The sequence below is a fragment of the Canis lupus genome, chromosome 20 (assembly GCF_048164855.1).
Source record: "Canis lupus baileyi chromosome 20, mCanLup2.hap1, whole genome shotgun sequence".
NCBI lineage: Eukaryota > Metazoa > Chordata > Mammalia > Carnivora > Canidae > Canis > Canis lupus.
In genome coordinates this window covers 12,409,469-12,430,980 of record NC_132857.1, presented here as the reverse complement: position 1 = coordinate 12,430,980, position 21,512 = coordinate 12,409,469, and the positions used below count along the sequence as shown (strand labels likewise).

The 21,512-nt window shown below is 32.9% G+C and overlaps 1 long non-coding RNA gene across 1 annotated transcript in view; it reads left to right on the top strand.

The window, feature by feature from the left end:
* The window catches only part of LOC140611669 (uncharacterized), a 57,343-nt gene extending 40,912 nt beyond the window's left edge, over positions 1-16,431 (top strand). Inside the window, exon 4 of the long non-coding RNA XR_012012783.1 lies at positions 15,839-16,431. This is a non-coding gene — a long non-coding RNA (uncharacterized lncRNA). The remainder of the gene's footprint in view (positions 1-15,838) is intronic.
* The last annotated feature ends 5,081 nt before the right edge of the window (positions 16,432-21,512 follow it).

Genomic DNA, 21,512 nt, shown 5'->3' with positions numbered 1-21,512 from the left:
GCTTCTGAAATAGAACACAAATACAGCATCTACATTTTAAAATTATTGGCATTTTAGACACTCAGTGCATGCTAATATCTGTTCACCCTAACAAACTTAAATGGTAGTGTCAAGCCTTGGTATAAATGAAAAATGCCATTATCTATACCAGTATTTTTTTTTGTGTATATATATATATATATATGTGTGTGTGTGTGTGTGTATGTGTGTATATACATGTATATAATAATGTATGTATAATGTATTTATAAAGTATACATATATTAGTGCATATATTAATACACTATTATTCTCTGTCTTGCTATCTATAAGTCTTTCTATCTACCTATCATCTATCTCATCTTTCTCTCTCTCCATCTATATACATCTAATGAAAAGGCCTTATATTGAAAAATATTGAAAAATTCATTTTTTGTTGAATATCATCTATTGTTAGTACTGGTTATAATAGAATGTGTATAGGAAATTGGAGCAATCTATAATTCCAATATTTCTATGTTGGTTGCAGCAGTCAACTGATAAATAGGATGGAAAATGTGTATTCTCTTTAATCAGGTGTGAATTATAAAAAAAACAAAAGTCCTACACTCTAAAAAATCAATCAATTATTTAATTAACTAATAAACAATTAACTAATAGTCCTAAGACAGCATACTGGAATTATATTGAAATTGAAAAACTTCTTTTTTGTTTTAAGTTTTTACTTAAATTTCAGTTAGTTAACATATAGTGTGATATTACTTGTTTCAGGAGTAGAATTTAGTGATTGAGTCATATAACACCCATCACCCATCTAACCAATCCCCCCACTTACCTCCCCTCCAGCAATATATATAGACATCCCACCTCTTCTTTATCTATTCATCAGTTGATGAACATTTAGGCTCCTTCCATAATTTGGCTATTGTTGATAATGTTGGTATAAACACTGGGGTGTATGTATCCCATCATATCCGTATTTTTGTATCTTAGGGTAAATACCTCCTAATGCAGTGGCTAAGTCATAGGGTAGTCCTATTTTTGACTTTTTGAGAAATCTCCATACTGTTTTCCAGAATGGCTGTACCGGTTTGCATTCCCACCAAAAGTGTAAAAAGTGTCCTCTTTCTCCACATCCTCATCACCATCTATTGTTTCCTATTGTTCATTTTGGTTATCTTGATGAGTGTGATGTGATATCTCATTATAGTTTTTAAGTTGTATTTCCCTGATGATGAGTGATGTTGAACATCCTTTCATGTATCTGTTAGCCATTTGTATGTCTTCTTTGGAAAAATGTCTATTCCTGTCTTCTGCCCATTTTTAAATTAGATTATTTGGGTTTTGAGTGTTGAGTTTGGTAAGTTCTTTATAACTTTTTGGATATTAACCCTTTATCAGATATGTCATTTGCTAATATCTTCTCCCATTTCTTAAGTTGCCTTTTAGTTTTGCTGATTGTTTCCTTTGCTGTGCAGAAACTTTTTATCTTGATGAAGTCCAGATAGTTCATTTTTGCTTTTGTTTCCCTTGCCTCAGGAAATATATCAAGTAAGAAGTTGCTATGGCTGATGTAAAAGAGGTTACTGTCTATGTACTTCTCTAGGATTTTGATGGTTTCCCATCTTACATTTAGGTCTTTCATCCATTTTGACTTTATTTTTGTGTATGTGTATTTTTATTTTCCAGCGTAAGAAAGTGGTCCAGTTTCATTCTTTTGCATGTTGCTCTCCAGTGAAAACTTCCTTGCTTTCTTAATGAGCCTCTGAAGTTTACTTTTTGGCTAAGTTTTCTTATGGATAAAACACCATAGGATATTATAATATTTTTCCACGTCATATTTGAATAAAGATCACTAAACTAAATCTTATCAAAGTTGGATTCATTATTTTTGCTGTGATGTAGAAGAATTACTACCATGACATTGCCTGAGTAATGTCTCAAAGGAGAAATCTGGTAAAAGATTTGTAGAGTTTGGGGTTCCAGGGCAGATGCATAAACTGATTAGGACTGGGAAAATTCCTGACAGAGTATGTAGGATCAGTGAACTCAGTAGGGTGAAAATCTTGAAGAGGATTGTGGTCACCAAATTTTCGCCCTGTAAAGTGAACAGTTTGTCCAGCTGAGGAAACTGCTGTCAAGAAGAGAAAACCACTTGGCCAAGTGAATGCATTATTTGCCTACAAATTTGGTTTAGCAGAATCTTCTAAAGCAAACAGTGAAGTTATTTACTAGTTTAAAATCTGATCATCCTGCTGAAGAATTCTGAGTGCAAACTATTAAGTGATGTCAACATAGGTCACCAGAGTTCTTACTTCCATCAGTTGCTTTTAAGTAGATTATCTCAGTTTTCTGTCACACATTCTTTCTTTCTCCTAAATTGAAATTTCAGGCATTATTATCTAGGTATACGCTTGATCCAGATCTGTGCTGTTGTTTGAAGCAGCAGACTGGATATCAAGTTCCCCATGATGGTTGTTGAACATTTATGAACAACAAATATTCCAGTTCTGTTTGTAGGATTATCATTTTTGGGAGTGGGGTATCTTTTATTATTGTTATTTTTTGGTCTGTGTCTATGCAATAATACTTAAGACTTAATGACTGAAGTGTATATTTAAGCTAACTACCCTACTTTGTAAATATCACACCATTTGGAGAGAAGTTTCTTGATTTGATACTAGTCTGTATAAAAAAATACCCACTTTTCTAATTTCACATTTTTATTTAAAAATTTTAGTAACGTGAAGATTGAAAAGTGATTCCTTGGAAAATAATGTACCATGTTCTTGACAAATGACTAAAATATGTTTTACTTTGGGAAACTTAAAGAATATCAAAGTATTTATATATTTACAGGAACTTGTACAATTCTAGTGGTCTTAGAAGTAATGTCCTTATTATAAATGTCTTGTTTATACCATGCAATGGCAAAATGACACTATTCTGTCTTTTTGAGCCTTCCTTTACTGATTACATCATACTTTTTAAATTTCTTCCTTTCTTGTATAGGTTTTATAAAATCTTCAACAATGACTCTTTGCTCAGGCTGAAACTAGACTTGAAATCATAAATGTCTTGCCCTGCTTTTAAGCAAGTTTAACTTTAAGAGGAGATTGGATTTGGGATGTTTCTGATTGACCCAGGAGAAAATGAGAAAGTGTAAAAGGGAAGCTGTAAATTGAGGATAATGGAAGATCACAGACTTGGAGGAGGAATGGTGGGATGAAAACCAGGTTCAAGTTGTATTTTGAAGATATCGTAAAGAAAGATATTTTAAAAATGGTATGATATGAGTTTGCTTTGGAAGATCCCTCATAATGAAAATACAGATCATTCTATGTTAGGTTGTTGATCCCTTTTTTTCTATCTCATAAACAATTTTGTTCATATCAAAAGTTCTCCAATGTAACCACTGTAATTCCAGATTATGTTTAGTAATATCATGCCACTTAGAAAAAGTAAGCACATGATCTAAGCTTATAGAAGCAGGAGTCTAGAGCAGAGGTAGCAAGGACTTGGCATAAAATGAATCAGGTACTGGTTGGTCATATATGTTGCTTGCTTTCTTGGTGTCTTGGCCCTAAACTAATGATTTGTTGTCTATAATTTCAATCCGCCCTCCAATTTTAAATCCCAGTAGATAGGATACATAGGGAGGAGATCTCTTCTGGAATCAAGTTCTTACAAACAACAACAACAAAAATGTACATTTTCAAAAGTTTAAGTTTACCCCAATATAGAATTTTCCTTATAAAACTACCAGTCTGAAATAACTTTCTGAAATTACTGTCATCAGGGCCAGACTAAAAGATGTTTGTATCAGACCCTTACCTGTACTCTGTCCTTATAGGCTCAAAGTACAAAGAGATTAAGGAAGACGGAGAGATCAATATTAATAGATAATTCATAATATGGCAAATTTTCACTCAGAATAAGACTTTTCAAGTGTTACTGAATAACCAATCTTCTCACAAAAGAGAGTTCTTCATTTCTTTCAGACAAAATAAATTCAATGTTCTGCAGTTCGGTGAAAAGGAATTAGAGCTTAGATGAAACAGGGGACCTACTGAACCATCATTATCAGAGAGACCTGCCACGTAATATGGAGGCAGTGATGAAGTGATGTATCCACAGCCCATAGAACACCAGTGATTGATGACAATTACCAGAAGTTAGGAAGAGCAAGGAAGGATCTTCCCTGAGACCTTAGGGAGACCTGGCCCTACCGCACCTTCACTTCAGAATTCTAGCCTCTAGAACCATGATAGACTAATAGAAAAAATGTATATACATATACAAGAAATTATAAAATGAGGTCCAGCATGAAAAATGTATCATTTAAAGTTTTTCTGAAGCAACTAAAATATTTTTAGAGTATGTTTTCAAATTCTGATTTTATAGAAAATGTGTTAAATAATTGATTTGACTCATACTCTTTAGACTTTAAGCTATTGGATTCAAAGGAAGCTCTTAAGTCAATAATTCCACCACCATTTTCCTATACTATTTTCATACATTATATTTTGCACATACCACACAGTTTTTACAGTGGTAAGCATGCTTTTGTGAGGGCCATCTCCTTAGGCCTATCTTCTAAGTAGTTTCTTTTTAACCAATAATTTTATGCTGATGGTAATAGAGCTCTATATTTGGGGCATCTCATTATAACTAAACTGCTTATGATTCTCTAGGTGGGATCTATATCTCTTTGCTTCTCTGTGCCACCAGTGAAACTCCTGTATCCTCAAGTCTAATGGATGTTACAGTTAATAGATAGAAGTACTGATCTTAAGTTCTAGCCCTATCTAAAAAAAGTTTCCAGGCCTCCCCTCCTTTTTATTTTTCTTCTTCTATGTTCATGTTTTCTTTCTTAAATTTCACATATGCATGAAGTCATATGACATTTTTCTTTGTCTCACTGACTTACTTAGCCTAGCATAATATACTCTAACACTATGCACATCATTGCAAATGGCAAGATTCCATTCTTTTTGATGGCTGAGTAATATTCCATTACATGTATGTATGTGGGTGTGTGTGGAGATATATATATATATATATATATATATATATAAAATTTATCTATTATTAACTATAGAGAGCAAACTGAGGGTTACTGGAGGGAAGTCAGGTTGGGGGATGGGGTTACTGGGAGATGGGCATTAAGGAGGGCACTTGTGATGACACTGGTTGTTATATGTAAGTGATCAATCATTAAACTCTACTCCTGAAATTAATACTACATTATTTGTTAACAAACTAGAACTTAAATAAAATTTTGAAACAACAAGAATAAAAATAAAAATATCTAAGCTGATATTAAAAATATCTCAGCTGAAACTGAGAGGTAATTTTCCCTAAAAATATGGACTGTGTGGACGCCTGGGTGACTCAGTGGTTGAGCATCTGCCTTTGGCTCAGGGTGTGATCATGGGGTCTGGGATCCAGTCCCACATTGGTCTCTTTGCAGGGAGCCCGCTTCTCCCTCTGATCCTCTCTCTGCTCATGTACTCTGTCTCTCTCTCTCTCTCAAATAAATAACTTTTTTTTTTAAAATATGGCCTATGTGTTAATTTAATGAGGAAAGTTGGTTTACATGATTGTGGGAGACATAATAATAAAGAACATAATTTTCTATATAATGAAATTTCTCCATGTCTTAACTAGTAACAAGGATACTATTTGTTGAATTTACTACCCTGCTTCCTAATGCAGAAGGCTAAATTCCTCTGAATTCAGCTCCCATTACCATCAAGAGAGGCCCTGGTTAATTAATGAAAAGAAATATGAGTTTGTCTTCCTTATATCAAAGTTCCCATTCTTTCTAATCTCTCCCTACAGATAATCTAGTTTGATTTATTTTTTTTTTCCATTTCATACAGTTTATACCACTTCATTTAGCTACCTACAGCTTTATCTTTTTAAACCTCCTAAATTTTGTGATGAATGTGTTTGATATCTAATAAATTACTGTACTTCACAGTTAGTGATAATTTTTAAGGATAATTAGGCTTAACATTTGACACAAAAGTCATTCCTCCTCACTTTCCCAGTAATCTAGTGGGGGTTGTTTTAAGTTTGTTTGTTTTGTTTTGTTTTGTATTTTTTATTTTAAGATGGGTCAAAAAAGAATGTGAGAAGCATTCCTATCCCTTGCTTCATGGTTACTCCTATTTAATCCTTTTAGGCTGTCTTTAAGACTGAGAATTCCAAAAAAAAATAAAAAAAAAAAAAAAAAAAAAAAAAGACTGAGAATTCCACATTGCCTTTCTAACACTTAATTCTCAGTTATCTCTCCTATAAAATACATTTTCAACACTTCCTAGTGGGAAAACAGTCTACCTCTTTGAGATCTGGGATTTTATATTCATATGTTTTTGAAACTGAAGACCAGAGACAGTAAACAGAGGAACACAGTAACAGATGTTCAGTTATTGGGGCAGTGGAAGGATGGCAGAAGGATATTTGGGTTGGAGCAGGCTGGCAGAGAGAAACAAACCTGGAAAATGTAAATCTTGCCTGACATTCGAGTGTCCCCTTCTACCATAAACAAAGTGTTCTAGGAGTTAACATCTCTGCCTCCTGACACTGTGCTTTCTGACGGAGAATTAGAGAGGGTGTTATATTTAAAATAGTGATGGCTAAGGACGATTGGAAGAAGAAGAGAACTTGTATTTGTAAAAGTTTGATGGCTTTATATTATGTTACAGGATGTATTTAGAAGGGATGGGATAGAAAGCCCTGCTGGACAGGATAAGAAACCAGGTCCTAAAGCACTCAATTGTGTGCTTCTCTTCATCTAAACTGCTTAACTGGCATCAGTATTAGAGAACCTTACACATATTCTTTACCTGAACTTGTAGCTGATACTGGACAAACATTCGCCTGGGCAATCCTAGTCTAAATCAGACTACTTCTGTGGGAACAAATTGCCAAGGACTAATATTTTAATTGAGAGTATTTTTTAAACAATGATTTTGCTGAGAACAGTGTGAGAAGAAAACCCTGTAGACTTCATATTTTTATAAAAAGATTTTCCATTATGCCTGCAGTCCACTTATTATGTATGTCATAATTCACAGAATTTCCAAGTTATGTAAATTTTATTGAATATGTTAGATTAATTTAGTGGAGTGTTTAATTAAAAATTTCCAGTTATGCATGCCAAAATTATAGTCAATAAGAAAAACCAATATTTACATTTTATCTTACAATTACTAATGTATATTTTCACAAACATAACTCTTAAGGTCTAACCCTGTTAATTGCATATGAAAATTAGTTTCTGTATTTTAGTCCTTTTTTACATTACATAATATATTGGGGGAAAATGGCTTTAACATTGTTTTAGCTCAAATCATAAAAGAAAAAAAGAGAAAAAGTATTGTTATTCTCCTCGAAGTTAATGATTGAGAACTTTTTAAAGGACTTTAATTTGTGAAGGGAGAAGCACAATATTCAAGCTGTTATTTTAAAGATAATATCTAAAATGTTAACTGTCACCAAGCTAATTTTTGGTTTTCCAGAGCAGTTTTAAAGTAGTGAACGTTTTAATTCTAATATTCAGTGCATATTTTTTAGAAGGGATGATAGGTGTAAGTATTTCACTTAGAACCAAATAGAACATTATTTTTAGCTTTCTGAAATGCTGCTTGTCCCTATTCACAAAGCAACCCATATAATCAACTTCAGAACTTAATAATATTGCTTGAGTGAATAGGAATATAGGAAACAAGACTAAAGAAAGCCAAATGAATGTAATATTGCACTTTACTTTTGCAATTGGACAGGTAATTATCATTTCTCAAGATGCCATAGTCCACCAATTAAAAATTTTTAAATTAATTTTAGAAATCTAAATTAAAACAAATTAGTGGTTTTATTATAAAGAATTGCCAAAAAGACTTTTGTAAAATGATAGTAGCATATTATCTTGGGTTTTACATTAAAAGTTAGGGTATCTTTCTCTATAATTTAGCTGAATTTCTGATCGTTTAATAAAAAAGTATTAATGTATAATTTGAAAACATTTTGAAAATATTCTATATGGTTAGTGTAGTATTTGCCATTTTAAACATCCACAATATCTATTTTTGAAACATGCATGAAAATAGCACATGTAAACCAATATATATTGCTCAGATACTAATATAGTATATATAAGGAATCAGTCTGTCATACTGTTATTATTATTAACTGGTACATCTAAGCAGTATAGAGATTTTTATTGCTAAAAAATCTTAGCGGTTTAGCACTGCCTTCGGCCCAGTGTGATCCTGGAGCCCCGGGATCTAGTCCCACAACCGCCTCCCTGCATGGAGTCTGCTTCTCCCTCTGCCTGTGTCTCTGCCTCTCTCTCTGTGTGTCTCTCATGAATAAATAAATAAAATCTTTAAAAAAAATAAAAACAATCTCATATGCCTTAAAATTTTACATACACACAAAAACATTTTAATTGAGGTTTCATATAACATACAGTGAAATGAACAAATCTTAATGGTTTTTAAAAAATGCATAGACTTCGTGAAACATAGAAACCTATCAAGAAATAACACTTCTGTCAGCCTAGAAGCTACCCTGTGGCCCTCCCAGTCAAAATTCCACTCAGAAAACACTCATATCCCCAATTATTTCAACATTAGCTAGTTTTATTTTTTTCTATAAATTCCAATAAATGAAATATTACAGTTTTTAAAGTTAACTTCTTTTCAACGTGTTTTCCCTATTTATTCATGTTGTTGTGTAAATCTATATTTTATTCCCACATATACTGAGTAACATTCTTCCATATGAATTTGCCACATTTTTATTATTGGTTCACCATTTGATGGGCATTCCAGCTGTTTTAGTTTGTCTATTAAAAATAAACCTACTCTGTATATACATGTGGATTTCTTTTTTTAGAAAGTAAACACATTTAATTATATTGATCAAGCTGATGTTTCATGCACATTTGATTATAATGGTAAATGTTGCATGTGCAATTGAGAATAAGGTACATTCTACAGTTATTGTTTTTAATGTTCTTTGTCAAAGGGTCAAGTTAGTTGGTAATTGTTCAGATGTTTTATATCTGTTCTATATTTTTTTCTTTCAGAGTCCTATCAAGTATAGAGATAAGGATATTGAAATATTCAACTATAATGGTATAAATTTGTTCTCTCTTTAATTCCCTCAGATTTTGTTTTAGATATTTAGATCTCTGTATTAGGGGGAATTAACTTGATTGGCAGATCCTCATAAATAATCAACTATTTTATCATTACACAATAGCCCTTGATACCCATTCCTGGGAGTCCTTGTTTTGATGTCTACTTTCCTACACTATTATAGTCATTCAGATTTTGCCAGGATTAATATTTCCACTCTTCTACTGTTAATCTACTGTTTAAATGTTTATACATCCCTTATGATTAACATACTTACTCTTCCTTTTTAAATGTAGTTGCACAAGTTTTTCCTTTTAATTGTGATATGGTTCCATTTACATTTAATGTAACTTTATATGATTTGGATTAGATATACTGTCTTACTCTTTTATTTTTATTATTTTGTTTTGTTTGACCCCTCTGATTTTCAGCTCCTTTTTTCCTTTTATTTATTACACATTTTGGATTAATTCATTATTTCTTAGTATTATATTTTATCTCTTTTATTGTTTTTACAGCCAAAAGTGTGTGTCTGTGTTAACATGTATTTATTCTAGGGCTTAAGTATGTGTTTAACCTAACACCATCTTTTATGAAAGAATTTTATACTATCTCAAGTAAAAAGTAAGATCACTTTAGCAAAATATTTTCACTTAAAAAAAATATATTTTCACTTACTGCTGTTTAGTCTTCGTAATTCCATCTGGTATTGTGAACTTTCTCCTGCAACAGTTTGAGAAGCATTAATGTTAATTCTTTTGTTTGGTAGGATTCATTGGTGAAGCCATCTGATCATGGACTTTTCTTTTTTGAGAAATTTTTGATTACTGACTCCATTGTCTTACTCATTATTGACCTATTAAGATTTTCTAATTATTCATGATTTATTCTTGGTAGGTTGTATATTTCTACAAGTGTATCTCTTCTAGGTTATCTAGTTTGTTGGCACATGATTGCTCATACTGGTTTCAGGATCCTTTGTATTTCTGTGTTTCCAGTTGTAATATCTTTCTTTCATTTCTATTTTTATTCTTTTGATCATCTTTTTTTTTCTTAGTCTAACTAAAGGTTTGTCCATTTAGTTGATCTTAAAAAAAAAAAAAACCTTTTGGTTTTGTGAATCTATTCTTTTTCTAGTCTCTGTTTCACTCATTTCTGCTCTGTTATTTCCTCTTGTTATTTCATGCTTTCTTTGACTATGTTTGGGCTTAGTAAGTTGTTTTAGTTTTAGTTTTTTTTTTTTTTGTACTGGTTACTTGAGGTGTAAAATTAGGTTGTTTATTAAGATCTTTCTTTTGTCTTAAGTTAGGTATTTATTACTCTTAACTTCCCTCTTGCAAGATCTTTTTGCAGCATCCCATAAATTTTGATATATAATGTTTCCATTTACATTTGTCTCAAGATACTTTTGATTTTCCTCTTGATTTTTTCTTTGATCTATTGGTTGTTCAGGAATATATTGTTTAATTTCCATATATTTGTGGATTTTCTATTTTTTTGTCATTAATTTCTAGCTTCATATTATTGTGGGTGCAAAAGATACTTCATATAATTTCATTCTTCTTAAGTTTGCTAAGATTTGTTTAGTGACCTACCAAATCATCTATCCTAGATAATGTTCATGAGTGCTTAAAAAAAATGTGTATTCTGCTGCTGTTAGATGGGCTGTTTTGTATGTCTGTTAGGTCTATTTGATTTAAAGTATAGGTCATGTCCAGTATTTCCTTGTTGATTATTTTTAATTTTTTGCTTAAATTAAATTTAGTTATAATATAGTGTATTATTTGTTTTAGGGATAGAATTTATTGATTCATCAATTCCATATAACACCCAGTGCTCATTACATCAAGTGTCATCCTATATAACCATCACCCAATTACCCCATCTCCCCACCCATCTCCATTCCAGCAACCCTGTTTGTTTTCTTTTTCTTTTTTTTTTATGTTTTTTTATTTATTTATGATAGTCACACAGAGAGAGAGAGAGAGGCAGAGACACAGGCAGAGGGAGAAGCAGGCTCCATGCACTGGGAGCCTGATGTGGGATTCAATCCCGGGTCTTCAGGATCGTGCCCTGGGCCAAAGGCAGGTGCTAAACCGCTGCGCCACCCAAGGATCCCCCCGCCCCGTTTGTTTTCTATAGTTAAGAGTCTCTTATGATTTGCCTCTTTTTCTGTTTTTATCTTATTTTATTTTTTCTTCCCTTCCCCTATGTTCATCTGTTTTGTTTCTTAAATTCCACATATAAGTGAAATGATATATTTGTCTTTCCCTTACTGACTTATTTTGCATAGCATAATACCATGTAGTTCCGTCCCCATTGTTGCAAGTGATAGGATTTCATTCTTTTAAATGACTGATTAATATTCCGATATTATATATCAAATCTTCTAAATTCACTCACCTGTCAATGGACATCTGGGCTCCTTTCATACTTTGGCTATTGAGGATATTGCTGCTATAAACATTGGGGTGTACATTTCCCTTTAAATCAATATGTTTGTATCCTTTGGATAAATACCTACTAGGGCAATTGCTGGGTCATAGGGTAGCCCTATTTTCAACTCTTTGAGGAGCCTCCGTACTGTTTTCCAGAGTGGCTGCACCAGTTTATATTCCCACCAGCAATGCAAGAAGGTTGTCCTTTCTCTGCATCCTCACTGACATCTGTTGCTTCCTGACTTCTTAATCTTAGCCATTCTGACTGGTGTGAGGTGGTATCTCATCGTGGTTTTTATTTGTATTTCCCTGATGCCAAGTGATGTGGAACATTTTTTCATGTATCTGTTAGGCATTTGTATATTTTATTTCAAAAAAATTCTGTTCATGCTTTCTGCTCATTTCTTGACTGTATTTTTTGTTTTTTGAGTGTTGAGTTTGTTAAGTACTTTATAGGTTCTGGATACTAGCTCTTGATCAGATATATCATTGTGGATATCTTCTCCCATTCCTCAGGCTGCCTTTTAGGTTTGTTGATTGTTTGCTTTGCTGTGTAAAAGCTTTTTATCCTGATGAAGTACCAATAGTTCATTTTCACTTTTGCTTCCCTTGCTTCTAGAGTCATGCCTAGAAAAAAAGTTGCTATGGCCAATGTCAAAGAGGTCACTGCCTGTGTTCCCCTCCATGATTTTGATGGTTTCTTGTCTCACATGTAGGTCTTGGATCATTTTGAATTTCTTTTTGTGTATAATGGTAGTAAGTCATCCAGTTTTCTTCTTTTGCAGCATATAGTTGCTTTTTTTTTTTTTAAATTATTCAGCCACTTTGTGTCTTTTGATTGCAGAATTCATTTCATTTATATTTAGAGTAATTATTGATAGGTCAGAATTTATGAATAGAACCCCTTTTTTTCTGGATTTGTTACATTCTTTTGTTCTTTTCTTCCTCTCTTGCTGCCTTCTTTTATGAATTGATGATTTTCCTCAGTGGTATGCTTTGATTCCCTTCTCCTTATCTTATGTGAATTTACTGTACATTTTTGTTTGTGCTTACCACGAAGCTTACATAAAACCTGTTACATATATAATGGTCTGCTTTATACTAATAATAATTTCAAAGATATATGAAAGGTTTGTTTTTTTTAACTCCTCCTTTTTGCATTTTTTAAAAAGATTTTATTTATTTATTCATGACAGTCACACACAGAGAGAAGAGGCAGAAATACAGGCAGAGGGAGAAGCAGGCTTCCATGCAGGCAGCCTGAGGTGGGACTCCATCCCGGGTCTCCAGGATCATGCCCTGGGCTGAAGACGGCGCTAAACCACTGGGCCACTGGGGCTGCCCCTCTTTTTGCATTTTTGATGTCATTAGTTACATATCTTTATTTTTGTACCTCATAACAAATTGTTGTACCTGTAGCTATTTTTAATCCTTTTGTCTTTTAACCTTTATACCAGAGTTAGGTTGTTAATACATCACCAAATTACAGCATTACTGGATTCTGAATTTGACCATATGCTTATCTTTAACACTTTGTATGATATTTTCATGTTTTCATGGTATTGGTGTCCTTTCATTTCAGCTTGAAGAACTACTTTCAGTATATTTTATAAGGCAAGTAGAGTGGTGAACATGTCAGGTTTTGTTTAGTAGGGAAAATATGTTGCCTTCATGTCTGAAGGACAGTTTTGCTGAGTAAAGAGGTCTTGGTTGGCATTTTCTTTCTTTCAGCATTTTGAAAATACTCTCCCACTGTCTACTGGACAGCAAGGTTACTGTTGAAAAATCCACTGATAGCCTTATTGGTGGTGGTGGTGAGGGGTATTTTCTTATATGAGAGAGTTAAAATTCTCTCTTTGTGTTTGTTTTCAGAGAGCTTTATTATCATGTGTCTTGAAGACTATTCTGGACTGAAATTTTGAGGTGACCCATTAGCTTCATAAAACTGGATGTTCAGATTTCTTTCCATGTTTGGTATATTTCAGACATTATTTATTTAAATAAGCTCTCTACTCCTTTCTCCTATGCTTTTCTTTGGGAGACTCCAGTGATGCTTACATTGTCTTGATGGTATACCATAAGTCTTTCAATGGGATACTTGTGAAAAGAATTCCGGTGAAGTTTTCAGGGGTTCTGTGGTAGCTATGGCAATTCTTCTTCGATGGCAAAATCTAATGAATTAATTAGCAGAACAGGTCTCTGTGAACCACAATTGCTTCCCCTGCATGGCTGCTATTAATAGCCCCTGCTTTTATTTCTGATCCTAGCCATCCTATACATCGTAGCTTCACCAATATGGGAGGAGTGAAACTGAAGTAGAACCTTTTTCAGTGTCCTGAAATGCTAAAAAGCTGGTTGCTCATCCTGCTTTTCCATTACTGGAGATGTATACTCTTTCTAGCTGGAAAGTTTCCTGTTGGCATTGAGTACTGCCAGTTTGAGGGATAGGATGTTGCAGGCAAAATGAAGCTGTCTTCCTTCTCTTCTTGTGCAGTTATTCTCACTTTTTTGTACCATTGTGTTGCTAAAATTTCTTAAGTAGATTTAAAGTTCTCCTAGAGATGTTTTTGATTCTGGATAGCTATCTAATTGTTTATCTTTGTTGGGAGTCAGAAAAGTTAGGGTCTCCTATGTCACCATATTGGTAGTTGGCCCTGATTTTTTTTTCCTATTTCTTTATGGCACTTACCACTTTCCATTGGCTGTCATTTCCCCTGAAATGGTGACCACTGGAATGGTGACCAAAAAGAAGCAGGTCATCCTGCTTATTATAGTATTAGCTGTGCTCAGAAGATTCCTAATATGTAGTAAGCACCAGATAAATATTTGCTGAATAAATTAGAAATTAGAATGTTAAGCAAGATTATCTTCAGCACTGATGCAGAACTATAATATTCTCTGAATCAGATTAGAAATATTTAGGAAAATATTAACTAAGAAACAGAAGATCAGAGATGACAATCAATTCTCTAAATAGAATTATTTGCAATTCCTTGGCAAATCTAACTTGATGAATAACAAATTAAAAATACCACTTGATACGACATGTTCACATTGTATGTTTTTATTTATTTTTTACACATTAAGTTTTTTTTTTTTACCTATAGATGTTTTATGGGTAGAATGATTCATTTACAAAATAAAACAGTATTCTCTTAAACACACAATGAAAGAATAGTTCCCCAAGAAAGATGAAAATGTGAGCATGTTTCTAAATTTGTTTCTAATGTGATATTGTCAGCACGAGGGAATTTTTTTTTCTGCATACTGCTAAAAGTCTCAGAAATGGAAAAGGATCACCACACAATACATATACTGATCCATTTTTGTTAATCTTAGAAACTCATCAACTTTTGACTACTTAAGTACAGGCAAGACTTTTTAATTGCCTACATAATTAAGGAAAGTGGAAGACTCTTTTCCTCAGTATTAAAGTTACTTTTAATTTAGATTGGTTCACTGCGATGTTTAAACCAACAATAACTTTTATACTGTCTTTTGTTTTTTAAAATGTTTGTTTTGTGAGTATTATCACATTTAATATGTGATGATATTGATTTCATACTATTATTATTTTTAGAATGAAATTTAGACTTCTATCATGTTTACAATATGATTTCTATTTTAAAAACACGAGAAAAGAAACCTGTTTTCTTTTTTAAATATATGCTTGAAAAAAAAAAAAAAAAACAAAAAAAAAAAATAAATAAATATATGCTTGGAATTATTACTATAATTAGTATAATATAATTTAGTAGTTGTTTAATGAATGCTTGCTCATATTTTAACCTATGTGAGATAGCCTTGAAGCATGTATTTTGAATCTCTAAAATTAATATCTATATAGTTTTATCACCAGTGGTAATTTATCTTGTTATAATTAGCCATTAATTTAACATTCCTGTGATTTCAGAAAAACAAAAAGGAAGCTCAGAATCAATTTTTCACAAGTAAACATAAAAGGGATTTTTGAAATAAGAATGAGTTTATTAGAAGTTATCCAGTTGTGAAAGATGAATCATACAATAGTGATCAGCAAAAACTCCTTGAAAGGGTTGGAATGGTAACACAGTAAAGAAGGGGTACTCTTTGGTGGCTAGCATTAATTTATTTTAACTTTAAATTGTTTACATTATACAAGCAAGCTCGAAAGATTTTAATATTATTAACGTCACATGTAGCTAGTATATATTATTATAAAATTAGATGTTTTATGATATACCCTTGTAGTGGACATACATATGTTTTGGTTTGTTTGTTTTTAAATAGGCTCCATGCCCAGTGTGGAGGCTGATGTGAGGCTTGAACTCAAGAACCTGAGATAAAGACCTGAACTGAGATCAAGAGTTGGACAGTTAACTGACTGAGCCACCCAGGCCTACCTACATATGTTTTCAATTGATAAAAATAGCTTTGAAAAACAGGAACTATTATGACAGATTTTTATTATTCTTGTAATGATTTGTACTATGTGCTAGACATATTTTTTCTCTAAACTTCTGTCCTTCACATATCCTCTTATAAGTATTACTAAAGCAAACTTACAGTGGCCTGCTAGATCATCTGATTATGCTGTCATCACTTTTACTTCAGATTCACACATTTCTTTCTTCACCCTGCTTACATTTCATAAAATTCCTTTGAGTTCCAAATAGCCTGTAATCCTGCAGTGTGATTGTCACAGTGTGTTGGAGCACAATAAGATTCTCTAAGGAAAAAAAAATCTATATTGTATATTAATTATAAAGATGTTTAAAATATTGGTTTTCTTGTATAATTTTACTATCGTTTTCTTTTTTTCATAGAAATCTTAAAAGTGAAAAAGATTAATTCTATATAATATATACAATGAGGAAATTAAAACAGACAATACAAAAAATGATTTCTTAAGGTGGCTCAGTTTATGTGTTCCCTGCTCTTTATTTTTCATATGTGATTCCTAAGGATTCTTGAGTCAGATACTTTCATTAGACTCCACCACACTCCTGAGGCAAGCCACCAGGAGGACTGACCATGTCTATTTTTGCATAAAAACTGAAGTATACTTCTAGCCCAGGCTGAGGACTTATTCCTGTTCTTGACTCTTGTCTAGCTTATCCGAAGGTAAATTCCTTCCTGTCTCCAAGAAATATTTCTATTTTCACCTCCATGTGTTTTTATAGATAAAATGCTGTTTCCAAGATGTCCAAGGTTTGGTTGCCAGATCAAGTGTGGATCATATCTGAATAACAGTCAGAGATAGAAGCAGAGAGAAACAGAATAAAGAAGCTAAGAACTAGAGAGGAAATGGAGAGTCCACTTTGGGAGGGGGAAGGAGGAGCTACAGAGCTTAAAGAACAAAAGAAGCAGATTCATTTTTCATCAGAATATTTGAAGGCTCAATTCACATATTACTTTTCTTCTCTTTTTTTCCAGGCATAATTAATGCTTCCTTCCTTCATGTTTCCTATAGCAATTTCTTTATATCTTTTCTGTAGCATTTACAACAATCTTGAGTTTCTTATTTTTTGTGTATATATGTTATCTCCACCACTCAGTTATGACTGCTGGATAGTATGGATATGTTGCTATATTGTGCAGCCCTCATTAATCTAGAACACTCTTTGTACATTGATTCGAATTGATGTCTTCTAAGGGAGGACACATGCATGTGTTTGATAGATCTTCCTCCCACCATGGTATCATTAAGAAGGAAAGTTAAGGAAAATAGTTTGTAATCAGGGATAAATAAAATAAAACGCAATGCATGGAAGAAAAATAAAATATGAGCTAGGAAGAAAAAATAAGTTGGTAAGGAATTATTGCAGTTAGGGGAAGATATTTTCATGACAAGTGGATGGGATTGTATCTCCCACTTCTCTGTTCCTATTTTGAAACCCTAACCCCATCGTGATGGTATTTGGAGATGGAGCCTTTGTGAGATAATTAGGTTTAGATGAAATCATGGAGGTGGAGTCCTCATTAAAGGACTAGTGCTCTTATTATGAGAAACACCAGAGATATTGTCTTCTCCCAATTTCTCTGTATTGTGAGAACATAGTGAGAAGGTAGCCTCTGCCAGCCAGGAAAAGAGATTTCATCAGGACCCAACCATGCTGGCACCCTGGTCTCTAAAACTGAGAAATAAATTTCTGTATTTAAGCACTCAGCCTATGGTATTTGTTACATCAACCTAAGCTGACTAAGATTCAGTTATTGAAGGTAGAATGCTGCCATAATGAATACGTAAACGTGTGGAAGTGGCTTTGAAATTGGGTGATGGGTAGAGGGTGGGAGAGTTTTGAGGTGCATGCTAGAAATATGTATGTTAAGGATGATTCTGATGAAGTCTTGGACAGAAAAGAAAAATGTGTTGTTGGAAAATGAAGGGTAGATAATCCTTGTTATAAGTGGCAAAGAATTCAAACTTTTTTTTAGTGTTTTGTGAAAGAACAAATTTGTGAGTGATAAAATTGGATGTTTAAGTGATGAGATTTTTAAGCAAATTGTTGAAGTAGCAGCTTGCCCCACCTGACTGATAATAGTTCTGTATTTGGCATTTTATTATTTTTAATTGATGAATTAAAATATATCACTACATTAGGAAACTAAAACAAGGTACATTTATTATTTCACAGGTCTGTAGATTGGAAATCTGGACAGGATTTGCTGAGTTCTCTGCTAAAAATCTCCTGAGAGGAAAATCAGTGTGTCAGTCATTCAGGAATGTTATCTGGAGGTTTGGGAATCAATATTTTTTTAAACTCACTTAGTTCCTTGTGGCTGTAGGACTGAAGTACCTCTTTCCTTGCAATCTGTCATATGGGAGTTATACTCAGCTTCTAGAGGGTGACCACATTCCTTTTTAATGGGATCCCCAGTCTTCAAACCATCAACTTTTTGTTAAACTGTGACCAGCTGTAGAAAACATTGACTTTTAAAGGGCTGATATGATCAGATTAGGACTTCCTAGATAATTTATCTTCTACTAACTCTGACTTCAGTGACTAATTGCCTTAATTACATCTACAATATCCCTAGTTAGTGTGTTTCTTATGTATCTCTATATTCACCTTTCCAGGGAATAAGCAAGAAACCTGAGGTGGGTCATTTTAGGATTCTGACCCCTCCTCCCTAACACCTTGTCACTCAGATATTTTGTGAATACTTTTCTTAATGTTGTTTCTTTTTTTTTTTTTACAACTACTTAATTGCTTTGTTTTATGTTTATACAATAAAATCATCCTTTGAATACATGGATACTATACATGGAACTCTAGTCCATCAAATTTGTTATTAAGCCATCTTTTTTTTACACAGGGGATTCACTTTGGTTATAGTATAAGATACAGATACTATATTTTCTTCCAAATGATGATGATTAACTATTTGAACAATAACAGTATCTATAAACATTACTCTATTCATTGCATATTTAAGATGCACTTTGTTCCAAAATGTTAGAAACCTCTTGATCAAATTTGGCACTTTGGGGGAAAGTTTCTTCTCATTTTGGAGCATGATTCTGGCTCAATTTATTTAAGTGTAATTATGTTGTTCCATGAACTATTATTATTATCTTATAGGTTAATATATTTATTTTATTCTTTCTTTTGTCTTTTAAAGATTATTTATTATTAGAGAGGAAAAAAGGGGTAGAGGAAGAGAGAGAGTCTTATATATATATATATATATATATATATATATATATATATGATTTTATTTATTTATTCATAGAGACACAGAGAGAGAGAGAGGCAGAGACACAGGAAGAGGGAGAAGCGGGCTCCATGCAGGGAGCCTGATGTGGGACTCGATCATGGGTCTCCAGGATCACACCCCGGGCTGCAGACGGCACTAAACCGCTGCACCACTGGGGCTACCCAAGAGAGAGAGAGAATCTTTTTTTTTTTAATTTTAAAGATTTTCATTTATTTTTGAGAGACACACAGAGAGACACAGGCAGAGGGAGAAGCAGGCTCCATGCAGGGAGACTTGATCCCAGGACCCCAGGATCATGCCCTGAGCCCAAGGCAGATGCTTTAACTGCTGAGCCACTCAGGCATCCTATGTAGAGAGAGTCTTAAGCAGGCTCACACCAACCACAGAGACTGGCCTGGGTCTCCATTCCATATCTCTGAGATAACGACCTAAACTGAAACTGAGAGTTGGATGCTTAACTGACTGTGTCATCCAGGCCCACCTGTTTTATTATTTCCAAAAAAGCCATAGGCAGGTCACAGAATTTAGCTTAGGTTGATAGTGTCATAGGAAGAAAAGCTTAGATGGAATGCAAGTTTTCCTTCTTTAGGGTCTATTCTCAAACCAGTAAATAGCAAATGGGTGTGTCAATACTATACCTTTATTTTATATAAAATATTCTAAGAAATTCACTATTAAATATCATAAAATTAGTAATCTTAAAGAATACAAAATAATGCACAAAAAGCAATTGTAGTTCTATACAATGAACAATTTGAAAATGACATTAGGAAAACAATTCCATCAATAGCTTTAAAATAATGAAGAATTAATGAAAACAGTTAACAAACTAAATGTAAGACCTGTACCTGAAAAATTTTAAAAATATGTTGAAAGAAACAAAAAAAAATGATCTAAGTACTACAAATATTTCCAAATAGGATCATAAAACTTAATATTTTTAAAATAGCTATAATCTCCAAATTGATCTATGACTATGGATCCGGCACAATTCCTTTAAAAGCCTTGGCTTTTTTTGTTCATTTGTTTTTGTTTTAGTTTGCTTAAATTAACAAGCTGACACTAAAATTCATGTGGAAAATCAAGTAATAGGCAAAATATTTCTGAAAAATAAAAATAAAGTTAAGAATAAAGTAATATGGTGAAAAATAAAAGTTGAAAATAAAAATATAATAAAAGTTGAATAATAAAGAATGAAGTTCATGTCCTAATACCTAAACTTAACTATCTAGCTGCAGTATGACACTGGCACAAGGATAGACACAGATCAATGGAATAGATTTGGAAGTGCAGAAATAAACCCTAACCTTTATGGTCAATTTTATTACTTATTTATTTATGAAAGAGTTTGTGTATTCATTTATTTGACAGATTGAGAGACTGAGAGAAAGTACAAGCAGGGGCAGCTGAGAAAGAGAGAGGAAGAAACAAGAGCCTAGAGGCTGGATCCCAGGACCTTAGGAAAAAGACCTGAGCTGAAAACAGATGCATACCTAACTGGGCCACCCAAACACCTCTTTATGGTTAATTTTTAACTAAGGGCAAAGAAAATTCCATGGATAAAGAAAAAAACCTTTGCTATAAATTATGCTGGGACAACTGGATATCCACGTAGTAAAGAATGAATGTACATAGCTACTTTACATATACAAAAAATAACTCAAACTGGATTGTAGAATGTAAAAGTTAAAAGTATAAAACACTTATTTAAAAAACATAAGACTCTTAAAAAGGGGTATGTCTTTGAGAACTTAGGTTAGGCTATGATTTCTTAGATATAATGCCCAAAGTGCAGGTAATAAAATAGGAGATTATTAAATCAGATTTAATCAATATTAAGATAAATAACTTTTGTGCTCCATAGAACATCAAAAGAAGACATTACAAAGGCTAGGAGAGAAAAAAAAAAAAAAACTGAAAATCACATATCAAATACAGGGCTTACATCCAGAATGTATAAAGAACCCCTAAAACTCAGTAGTAAGACAATTCAATTTGGAAAATGAGCAAAGAATCCAACATATATTTGTCAAAAATGGATATACAATTAGTCAAAAGCATATAAAAAGAAGTTCAATATCATTAGTCATTAGGGAAGTGAATATCAAAATCAGGACATTCCAATCTATGGAATCCCACCAGATCTAATGAAGATCCCACGAAAATCATTGTAATAAAAAAAAAAACTGACAATAACAAGTATTGTCAAACATATGGAGAAATTGATACCCCTTTGCATTAC